Source organism: Typopeltis vanoorti, chromosome 9 (assembly GCF_054136105.1).
Source record: "Typopeltis vanoorti isolate ZY-2024b chromosome 9, IOZ_Tvanoo_1.0, whole genome shotgun sequence".
In the NCBI taxonomy this organism is placed as follows: Eukaryota; Metazoa; Arthropoda; class Arachnida; order Uropygi; family Thelyphonidae; genus Typopeltis; species Typopeltis vanoorti.
In genome coordinates this window covers 94,642,882-94,654,905 of record NC_143557.1, presented here as the reverse complement: position 1 = coordinate 94,654,905, position 12,024 = coordinate 94,642,882, and the positions used below count along the sequence as shown (strand labels likewise).

Sequence of the window (12,024 nt, the reverse complement as noted above, 5' to 3'; positions counted from 1 at the left end):
AAACAGAGACCCTGTTCAAAGAGTATAAGCAATTCACAGATATGATTTACATTTCGTAGATCTAATGGATGCTTTAACGTAAGTCAAACGAAATCCCAACACAAGCTTCGCTAAGGTTCCATGAAAGAGAGAGAGAGAGAGAGAGAGAGAGAGAGAGAGAGAAGAGATTTAACTGATCGAACTGTTTAAAATCCTGAACCACTGTTTCCTAATCTTTTCTCCTGTCTGCTAGATAGTATATGTTTCTTGTCGCGGTTTATTATTAACAAATTGTGAAAAAATTAAATAAAAGCATATAGGCCACTACGGTAAACAACATAAAATTATTTAACAAAACGTTTACTTGAACGTGAATTTTATTGTTAAAAATTAAAACAAGTCAAACCAAGTCACTGACTCAATTTTTTGTTTAATTTGTTGTTCATTCTTGAACCCATCTCTCTCTCTCTCTCTCTTAGAACGGGTAGAGTACCCTGATTAGTCTCCCGGCGATGACACTAATGTTGCTTGTAGATCTGCGTCTTCACAAGGCTGGTTTGAGGAACGAAAAAAAAAAACAAGTTTCGGGGAGAAAATTCGTCAATCTCCGTATGAAATCGGTTAATGTTTGATTTGATTGAAAATAGCTTTATAAATGTTCCTCCTCTCATATATTGGATTCGAATCCGGGCGTTTCTAACCAAAAGGTTCGTACATTTTAATTAAACTACGGTTACTTGGTAAGGTTACAGCAGGAAATATTATCTGTTAATAATTGATTATTTTTATGATAATATGTACTAAGTTTTAAATAGATTATTTTTATTCATTTTATTATTTACCATAATGTAACTGCAACAAGTAAGTTCAAACTACAGCATCTAATATAATCAAGGAAAAGTTTTCAATCTGAATTAAAATCGAACATTTACAGAGCGATACATAGTTTTATACTTAAGTTGCAAACCAGCAGTTAGAATCGAAGAATGTGCGGGGACAGGCTTGATGTAAATCAGATGGCTTATAATCTATATGACCACATCATAAAGGAAAGTTATATTAAATAGGATATTTAAATATGGGATATCAAGTTTAGTTCTTTAATCTAAGAGGATGATGTTATTTTCTTAAATAATCTGAAATGTCCAGCGTAATTATACAAATTATATAGTTATTATAACCAAATTGCTATGAACAATAAAGTGACTTAAGCTAACAAAATAGCAAGGAAAAGGAAATATCAACTGCTCGTTCAATGGCAAGTCTATAGAATTACACACTTTAATTCGAGAAGGTCTTGAACTGTGCAATAAATTGGAAAATCATTTTCTTGTTAATGACACAAATTCTGAACGAGCCTTTAAATTCCAACGTGAACTGAAGAACTGTATGTCTGGATATCGCAAACTGTATAAAAAATTAGTGAAATCATCATCGTAAAGTTTAATCACTGATTACATTGGCAGAAGAAAAAATCAGCACAGAACGAGAGTGAAGCTAATTCTGTTTGTGAAGTACCATTGCCTTTACCATACAGATCTAATGCGCTGACTATCTCTTCTGGTGATGAAAGTGATTTTGCACCAGTTCGCAAAAGTTGCCAAATATGGTCTAATAGCGATGATAATTCTGATGACAAAAAGTAAAAAAAAAAAAAATTGTTACTCTTTAGGCGATTTTCAGTGAACATGAAAAATTAAATATAGAAATATCTCACATAACAAGTAACGATGGTAGGTGTGAAGTTAGTTACACAAATTCATATATAGCTACATAAAATTATTCAATTTCTTTCCAAAATTTTCATGAAACTTTTGGAAGAAATCAGCCGACACATGAAGCAAGCAGTCTAATATAAGACGCTTTCAAAGCGTTTTAACTTATAGGAGTAAACAGATGGTGTCAGTCTCAGATCATATTAATATGAAGATATTAGAGAGGAACTCGATATTAGCATTCAAGAATGCGTGCCACGAAATAACTAAGCTAGTATGGCATTTAATCACGATGGAAAGAGGAAAATTAGCAAACCAGATATTTAAGAAAAAATGGTAGAACAAAGACTTACAGAAGGACCATAATAGAGTGCGTTGATGAAATTAAAAGTGCCTATGGAAAATCTAAATGTAAGATCAATATTAAAACATAAATCTGTGTGTAACATCTTTCATGTCAATATTTTTAATAGATGACTGAATATATATCATTTATGTTTTAACATTTTAAATCACAAATAACCCGTGTTTCTATACCGAGTGTCTCCTAAGAATATAGACAAATTTGCTATATTCTTTGATTTGCATTTTAGAGGCGCAACATGGAAGATTTTCAGAAAATAGCGTCTAAATGTAAGATCTCATCAAATTAGACCTCATTCCATTCCCATTGCGTTTCATTCCCATTGGCTCAATGGCCTGTCACAGCCAAGTAACTGGGCTGTGAAAGGCTACTTTAAAACCTGGCTTCTTATTTCAGCATGATATTCTTCCTATCTAACAGAAACACAATGCATTTTGCATTGTATTAATGACACTATTTTGCACTTCAGCTGTTAGCTTTTACCTGTGACTTGTAGATAACTGATAACAGGTTCTTGCCTACTACTGAGGAGAACTAAAAGTCCGACACAGTGTTGTCTGGTAGTGAAATGATAAAAATGAACTGATAAAAACTCTTATTAGGTTGGAAGATATGTCTTTTATAAGTTCGGGTATTACGATTTGATTTTACATTTTTAGGAGTACCCCCCCCCCCGCCCCCAAATTTGCAGAAGTAAGATCGCCTTTTTAACTTTACGTTTTTCATTTATAATGAAGTAAAAAGCTGGATGTTTTCATATCTTGGCATATAGCTGGATATATTTGTATCTCTAATGAACATTACAGACTATATATCGAGATTTAACACTTAAGAAACCTCGATGGTAATAGCGGCCCAGAATTCTGCGAAAATCACAAAAAAAAAAATAAATAAAAAAGAATTGTTATTTCGTCTTCTAATTCACAATTGAACTGCATAAAGTGAAACGAAGTGGCTTCCCTCAATCCAAACGAATGAGTTGAAATGAGTTTGTGGTGTTTTTCCTTCATTTAACTTTTTATGATTAGAAGTATGAGCCGTCTCTATCACACATAGAGAGAGAGAGAGAAACGGGAGGGGGGAGAATATAACTTTATTTCAGAGCAACAGAAATTCAAAATAAGGGTTTTTTTTTCATTTTAACAGAAATGGACTTCACTGTAGAAACTCCATTCTTGTGAAACCGCGGATGATCCTGAATCAAAGAACAGAAGACGTGTTTAGCTCATATGTGGCGGGCAGCCAATAATAAAAAAAAATCACTTTATTGTCCTTGTGAAGTGCTGCCGATCTGCCAAGAACAGCAGTATTCGCAATCCGAGGGAGTAGTTCCTAGAGTTTCCTCAAGGTAGGATACCCAAAGTCAAGGGTATTATGCCACAAACTGGCAAGCCAACATTGAAAAGGACTGTTTATATTTCTCTTTCATACAAAAACAAACAAAAAAAAAGTGCTGAAAGCAAAAATTTAGCCAAGAATAAAGCTAAATACAATAGACAAAAATTCAACTTTCAAATTCCTTTTGTAGGATGTTAACCAATATTATCCTTAATATTTTAAATTTAATTCTTTATGTTCCTCATAACATGCTAAAGAAAACTATACAAGAACTTCATTCTGTAATTCAAACATGAAAAATTGCAAATGTAAATAATTTTATCTTTTCACATTGTTAATCTTTATTAAAAACAGCAATGCAAAATTAATTAATCAGTTAAGTGTAAATATTTGGAACGATTTAATTCAGTTTTGGAATTATTTGCAGATAGATTAGGACATATTAGGAAAGTGTTTTGATTTACCATAAGTTCATATCAACATATCAATTAATAAAGACAGTTTAATATAAACTAATAAAAATCAAAAATGGTACGCAATCCTTAAAAATTAATTTTTTTCTTGTTTTATAATTAAATGGTATTTATTTAAAATATTTTATATTTTATATTTAATGTAATTTTAATTTGAAATTTTATTTTATATTTACTTTATTTTAATATTTTATATTTAATGTAATTTTAATTTGAAATTTTATTTTATATTTACTTTATTTTAATATTTTATATTTAATGTAATTTTAATTTGAAATTTTATTTTATATTTACTTTATTTTAATATTTTATATTTTAAAACTCTGTTGTTTTACGTAGAGGCTTGCGTACTGGTGTAGGTAACTTCCATAATTCTAGGTGTAGCAGAAAGATACATCATAAATTCAATTCTATAACTCTTTCTAGTTTTTTTATTAGCCTATTATAGAGGTAGTCAATATTTCATGCGGGGACAGATGAGATGTTTTTCTCTTAGAAGAAACTAGGGTTTTTAAATCTACATCTCAGCAAGCATTTGTAGCTTCCCTCAGAGAAATGGTAGTTTAGTATTAGAAACTTCGCTTTCCATCTGATAGGTGTTCGAAATGCATCGGCGATGGTGAGAGTTGGAGACTGGCTGCTTACCAATTTCCAAAAAAAAAAGTTAGGTTAAAAACGATGTTACTTACTCTCTTTAGAGAATGAAATGGCAGTAAAGAATTTTATTCATCAAAACCAGGAAACATTCATTGTTTAACGAGAAAGTACTGTAGAAAATTAAAAAGACTGTTCTCCAGCATTTCTGTTGTTTACTATTATTAATGATTTACCATTTACAGTGATTTCTTAATTTACTTGATTTCTGTTCTTCAATACTTCGTTACTTTTTTATGCAGTTAACATATAAAACTGTATAAAACGTAGCTGTCATATAACATATATAAACTTAATGAAAAAAACAGAGGAAAAAAATCCCTAGCTCACTCAGATACATTCGTACAGTGAGTGGTCTAAGAATTTTTTTTCTATTTTTTCATTAATTATATATATATTTGGCATATTTTAAATTTATTCTTTACATAGTCTGGAAACCTTGCTCTAGAAACCAAATGGAAACTTTTTCAAGACACTTCAGGCCGGTCCCCAATAAAGGACATGATCTTGGATTGCTCGATGAAATTCATCTCTCTCTCCAGTAAAGACAATCACAAACATCCATGCCTACGGTGGGATTCGAACACATAGCCCGTTGGATGAAAAGCAGTTACGCTAACCACTTGCCAAACAGAACTTGCAAACTAACACGTGAGATATATAAAGAATATACACTGCTTGGAAACAAGTCAACGGATACCATAGTGTGAGGAAAAAACAGCTGTAGTTCCTACCTTAATAAGATGTAGGACCTTTCTCTTTTTCACAGGCGTACGATAGCGATCAATAAGAATTTTGGACAGTTCTTCCTGTAGGCATGTAATGAAGTTCTGGAGGGTTGTTCCCTGACCACATCGACGCTCCAGTTTATTCCGCCGATGTTCGATAGGGTTGAGATTAGGGCTCTGTACAGGCCAGTAAAGTGGTGGCGTTCATGTCCACAAAACATGCAGTTACAGCAGCAGCTTTATGACATGGTGCATTGTCTTGCTGAAAGAGACAATGGTCAGTAGGAAGCATTAGGAATCCACAAAGTAGGAAGCATTGCAATGTTCAGAATGTTCAGATACCTATCAGAGTTCAGTGTTCGTGGCACCACAAACAGAGGTCCGAGGCAAAACCAGGAAACATACGACCATACCATCGTACCGCCACTTCCAAATTTCATAGTTGGGGATTACGCATTCTGGTAAGAGACGTTCACTAGGCATCTGGCACATACACACCTGCTCATCTGCTCGGTAGAGGATGTAGTGTGATTCGTAGCTCCATAACACAGCTTTCCAAACTTCCATGTACCATGGTACACGCTCTTTGCATCACTGAAGACAACAGTACATGTTGGGCTTACATATTGCGGTCCTACAATGGAAACCCATGTTGCGAGCCTGGGTTCCGAATGTTTTTGTGCAAATTCATATTTCAGTCGATGCCCGGAACTCTCCATTCATCGCGTCGGCAGATGAATGGCAATTTTTGCCTATTATTCTTCATTGCACCCTACGGTCACTTTCGGTGAGTGTGGTGGATCGTCCAGTGCCGGTAGCACTTGCAGTTGACTCCCTGAGCTTCCATCACAATCTGGTATCACTGTTTGTTGACCTGGGATGTCCCAATTTGTCAACAATTTGCCTAACAGATTAGCCTGCAACATGACATCATATCAGAATGCCTCTTAAATCCCGTCAGTTCCTTTCTCGCAACCATTTTAACCGGACACAATTGCACTGACTTGGGAGCATCATATTCCTCCAATTTGTACCAGCTACAAACACGCGAATCGTTACATGGCACGATGGAGGAGGGGGATGGGTGTCCGTTGACTTTTTTTCCAGGCAGAGCATGTTACATGTTATTTTATTATATACGATTTATTATTTCTGCAATGCTATGAAAATAAAATTTCTTTGATACTATTTACTAGGCTGACCATACGCACCGTTTTGAACGGGACAGTACCTTTTTTTTTCATATTTCCCGGCCGTCCCATCGTTTTAATAAAAATGTCAATTTTGTCCCTTTTTTAATAAAACCTATAAATATACTTTAATATCGGTCGATCATAAATTATTATTCATAACCTATAATCGTATATCATTATCATGGATACTAGTAATTTGTATAACCATGGAGTCGCATTGTTCGATACTAAATATCGATATCTGCAGTGATTTATTCAGAGAAAATAATAAATACATTTTGGCAACACTTGAATCTCAGACACAGCGTATGTTCTGCTGTAGCATTAGTTTTTGTTTTGTCTGTATGTGGCTTTGTTATTCAATGCAAGTGGTTTAAATTTCATAATTTTAAAAGTTTTAAGTTTTATTTTTTAAAGTTTTAAGTCTATCCTTGCAATGTCAAAGAGGCGAAACTGCAGTTTTAATGACGAGCTCCAGAATGAATTCAAATTTATTAAACTGGACAAGCTGTGTAGTGATGGAACAAAAGTGGTATGCCAACATTGTAATGTCCATTTTTCCATTGCTCATGGAGGTAGAAGCGACATCTACATAGCCAAAAACATAAGGATGCTGAAAAGACTCTGGCTTCAGTTAAAAGCATTAGCTCGTTTATGCTGACACGTGATGGTAATAGCGAAAGTGATAAAATTGCAGCAAGCGAAGCTCTTGTTGCTTATCATATTATGGGTCACGGCCAAAGTTTTTGCAGAAGTAGCTGCTTGTCGACATTGATCAATAAAAATTATGAACCGAAATTTTCTTCAGCGCGTACCAAATCAGAAACAATAATTAACAACGTTTTATCACCATACGTATTGGGCAAAGTAAAACGTTTTTTAATCGTCTTACTTTTTCATGAATACAGAATAATACATAACCCACGTCTCGTTTTTGCCATTCCAATGTTCCGTTTTTGTCTCAAGGAAATATGGTCAGCTACTATTTGCAATTAAATAAAATAAATTAGTTCTACAAACTGTAAATTAAAATTAATAACTGAAAAAAGTTTTGATTAGTTTATGTAAAAAAGACAATTTTAAAAATTTTTGGAAACTTCTTCGTTAATTATAATAATTATAATTTACTTAGAAAGTTTTTAACACATCGTATTTTATATGAATTTTATAATTTTATAATTTTTATGTAAAATATTTTCACAAGAGGGCTCTACTTTTCTGTATTCAAAGAAGAAATTACTGTTGTTATGTCGTCTGCTACAGTTAATCGACAGTAGGCTTAATACAGTTCTCCATTTGAAAAAACGACTGCAATTCATCCAAATTGATTATCATTTATAGGCGGTATGTATATTTTTCCCAGTTTTTCAGAAACACTTTTTTCTGTTTTGATAATATTTAATAATCTCATTATAACAATATATTGCAATCCTTTTCAATTTAATAAGCCTTAAATTCCTGATTTATAACTCTTAAAAGAATACTTTAACTATTGATACTGTATATATTATGAGTATATGCACAAATATTACTGGAGTTCTTCAACGGTAATATTTAATGAAATCATATAATAAAACTACAAAGAAACTAAAACTACATTTATCGGAATACTTTTTCAGTAGCCAATACTTTCATATACAAGCGGCACCATATTATAAGTTTCTGTTCAATATGACGTTCTGTAGTCCTGGTAAAAATAAAATCTATGAAAGCTGGCAGGAATGTTATTATTATTATGTAAAGTATGTAAAAATATTTTACATAAAAAATATTTTATGTAAAATATTTTCACAAGAGGGCTCTACTTTTCTGTATTCAAAGAAGAAATTACTGTTGTTATGTCATCTGCTACAGCTAAAAAAAATAAAATAAAATAAAAAATAAAAATTATTACTTGAATACTTTTCTTGGGGAAAGGGGAGTTGGATCTGTTTACTTAGCTTTCGTTTCAAGTGAATTTGCGTATGAACTAAAAATAAATGTGGTTTTTTAAACCTTGACAATAAATTTTTTAATTATTATTTTTTCTTCTGGTTTTACAATATGCCGTAAAGTACATGAAAACGTCTATGTAATACTTAGGAAAACAAAGCATCAAATTAGTTTCTATACATGAAAACGAATTTCAAGAGGATGTGAATAGGCATTTAGAAAATAAAAAAAATACAGTTAGAAACTATGAAATTGAAGTCAAGAGGTTAAATAGAGCAAGCGTGAAATGGTGAATCAAGAGGTAAGGTATGCAATCTGGAAGAAGAAGAAGAAGAAGAATTATCATGGAAGAAGCACAAGATGAACAACAACTAGCGGCACAATGAGTGAAAAGAGCAAGCAAGGAAGATGGGTCGCTTGTTAAGCATAACAAAAGTGCAGTACGAACAGCAGTTAGCTAATTAGGCTAAAAAAATCCTCGGGAGTGTTTTTCGATATGTGGCCAGTAGAAGAAAGAATCATTATGGAAGGATGACACTGATTGGCGAAAATGGTGGAATGATAACCACTGCAGAGGATATAACTGAGGTGTTTAATGAGCAATTAATAAAGGTATTTCATTCTTGTTAATGTGACATCATGCAGAACTTGAATGCAGTCGGAAGGGAGGAGGAGGAAGATGAACTTTTAGTAAGTGAGCAGGAAGTATTTGAGGAATTGAATAAACTTGATGTAAATAAAGCTGTAGGATTTAATGATATTTCATCACATGTTTTGAGGGGAATGTTCCAGAGAGTTAAAAATAGCTTTTACATATCTTCTAACACAAATCTTGCACTGGGCCAGTTCCAAAGGAGCGGATAGAGGCAAAATCTTTTCGATTCGTATGGGAAGTGATAAGATCAAGGCATTGAATTATAGGTCAGTCTGTGTGTCTGGAGTTGCGGTTAAAGCGCTAGAGAGATTAGTTAGGACAAAGATTCAGAATTGGATTGACAACAAGAAAATATTCTTTGATAGTCAGCATGGGTTTGCTATAGGAAGATCGTTTTAGCAATCTTCTTACTTATTTTAACAAGGTGACAAATACACTAAGATAAGGGTGATGCATACACAGTGGTATATTTAGATTTTGCAAAGGCCTTTGATAAATTCCCACATGACAAGCTGGTAATTAAATGGGAACGTATGAAGCTAGATAATAGATTAGCGCTCGATTGAAGATTGTCTGTCTGATAGGTATCAGCGAGTTGTCTATGGAGGAGCGATATTCCAGAAGATGAAAATTACTAGTGGTGTGCCCCAAGAGTATGTTTTGGGTCCATTGCTATTTAATTTGTATGTAAATGATATTGTATTGGGAAAGGTCTGAATAATGATATATAATTGTTTGTAGATGATGCAAGTTTGGGAGAACTATCAGGAAGTATAGTGGATACCGTGGCTTTGAAAGAGGACTTGAATGGCTAAATGCGTGGGGATGCCAATTCAATGTTGCGAAGTGTATGGTTTTGAAATTTGGGAAGCAAATAAAGTACATAATCGGTAGAAATATCTTGGAAGAGGTAGAGAAGATGAGAGAACTAGAAGTGATTGCGTATAAGGACTTAAATTTCTCAGGACAGCACAGCAGATAATGGGAATGATAAGGATGGCATCCGTGCAGAAGTAAGGATGTTATTGTTCCATTGTTTCAGGCCACATATGATTACTGTGCTCAGATTTCGTCACCTGGTTTTCAAAAATGATGAAAATATATTGAAGGGGATGCAGAGACTATTGATTAAGGTGGTTCCAGTCTCTGGAATGTTGAGTATAAAGGCAGGGTAAGAAAATATAATTTTCAGAAACTGATGGATATAAGGTAGAGGAAGAGAGGGATATGATTGAGACATATACATTGTTAAGGGGTTATACTAGATTAATGTGTAGAAGGTTTTGCATAGAATGGGTGAAGACAGGGAAAGAACAAGTGGTCATCCTAGAAAGCTGTATAAGGAGAATGTGAGCAAGAGGGTGAGGAGCAAGTTTTTTGCATGAAGAGTGGTGGGTGACTGGAATGCATTGCTCGTGAGTGCGGAGACGGTGCACATATTTAAGTCGAGGTATGATAAACTGTGTGTGTGTGAGAGAGAGAGAGAGAGACAGCGAGACATCCCTCCTTCCCCCGGGTATATGAGTAGTAAATAATGTCCAGTTACCTTGCGTCCGAACTCTCAATGTAAACAATATAATTAGATAGAGAAAAGAGAAATGCTATTACAATTTACATTTTGCAAATAATAATAATAATAATAATAATAATAATAATAATAATAATAATAAATTGTTGTTGGTGTTGTCATGAAACAAAATCATTTTGTCTCCTCTCCTAATATAGGGATTTTTTATGACATGTTATAGCTGACTGCCCACAAAATGATCAAGCATAACACCAGCTTCTTTGTTGGCCGAACTGAACTATAACAAAAATGAATAATTACCAATAGACGCTATGCGTCTTAAGCTATGAGCGCATTGTGTTATGTCTGAAATGATGAGTGCATTTTCTGGTCAGTTTGGGATAACAACCGAAGTTTTCAGGAGGAAAAACTTGCCGCCACCTTCCTATGAAACCGGCTAACTCACCTTAAATTGAAAAGCCTTTATAAAGTTTCGGATTCTAGAAGGGAGGATGCGAAAAGTCTTTCCAACCAATACTGCAATGAATTACAGAGTTCCTTCACACAGAAGAAACTGAAACTCCCTTCATGCCCATATAAGTAGGCTGCTAAATCTGTAAAAATTTATTTTTCTTACCATGTTTAAGCTTTGCGAACTAAAGTGTGCTGACTGTGATCGCCACGTTCGATTCTTAAAAGAACGTTCAGATTCAACTTGTTTCAAAACCATGTAACGCAGCTTGAACATTAAAAAGGGACATTTATCATGCTCTCTCTCTCTCTCTCTCTCTGTGTGTGTGTGTGTGTGTGTGTGTGTGACCAACAAGTTGTAAACGAAAAAGGTACAGCTGATGATATTTTTTGCAATGGAAATATCAGATGTGCATTTCCCCCAATTTAAAATTTTTTTTTTCGTTGCTGTAATTGTTTGTTTATATATATATATTGTGTGTCATGGTATTTGTTCTCATTTTTACTTATATTTTGCAACTTAGATATATTATTCAACGTAAAATTGGTAGAGGAGCTCATTTAAATAAATAAATAGTAATAATTACTGATAGTTTTTGAAAAATAGAAAATAATTCTTTAGAAAGGAGAAGGAGAATTTTAAGATTCCGAAGGTGCTGAGAGACAAAAATAGTTAAAAATCACAGCATAGTGAATTAGCCACAACATTTAGGAATGCTCTGGCCAATTCTAATCTTTTAGAGCCATTATGCTAAACTTGCAATAATTCTCATATAATTTGTATTCATATTTAATGATATTCCAATTAATTTAATTAGTACGTTTAGAGCAATAAAATTGAGAATTTCGTAATTTACGAGCAAGTCCATAGCCATCATATTATACATATTAGGATTAGGAGGGGAAACTCACTTAACAAATATAGTTGCGGTTTATATTAACAGAAGTCGCTATACAAAGTTGCACATGTTCTGCATTCTTTTTCATTATGGTTTTCATGAGAAAATCTTAGAAC

At 33.5% G+C, this 12,024-nt stretch overlaps 1 protein-coding gene across 1 annotated transcript in view; it reads right to left on the bottom strand.

Moving 5' to 3' along the window:
• The window catches only part of LOC150103264 (cytochrome b5-like), a 57,192-nt gene that overhangs the window by 16,663 nt on the left and 28,505 nt on the right, over positions 1 to 12,024 (bottom strand). The window lies entirely within an intron of this gene.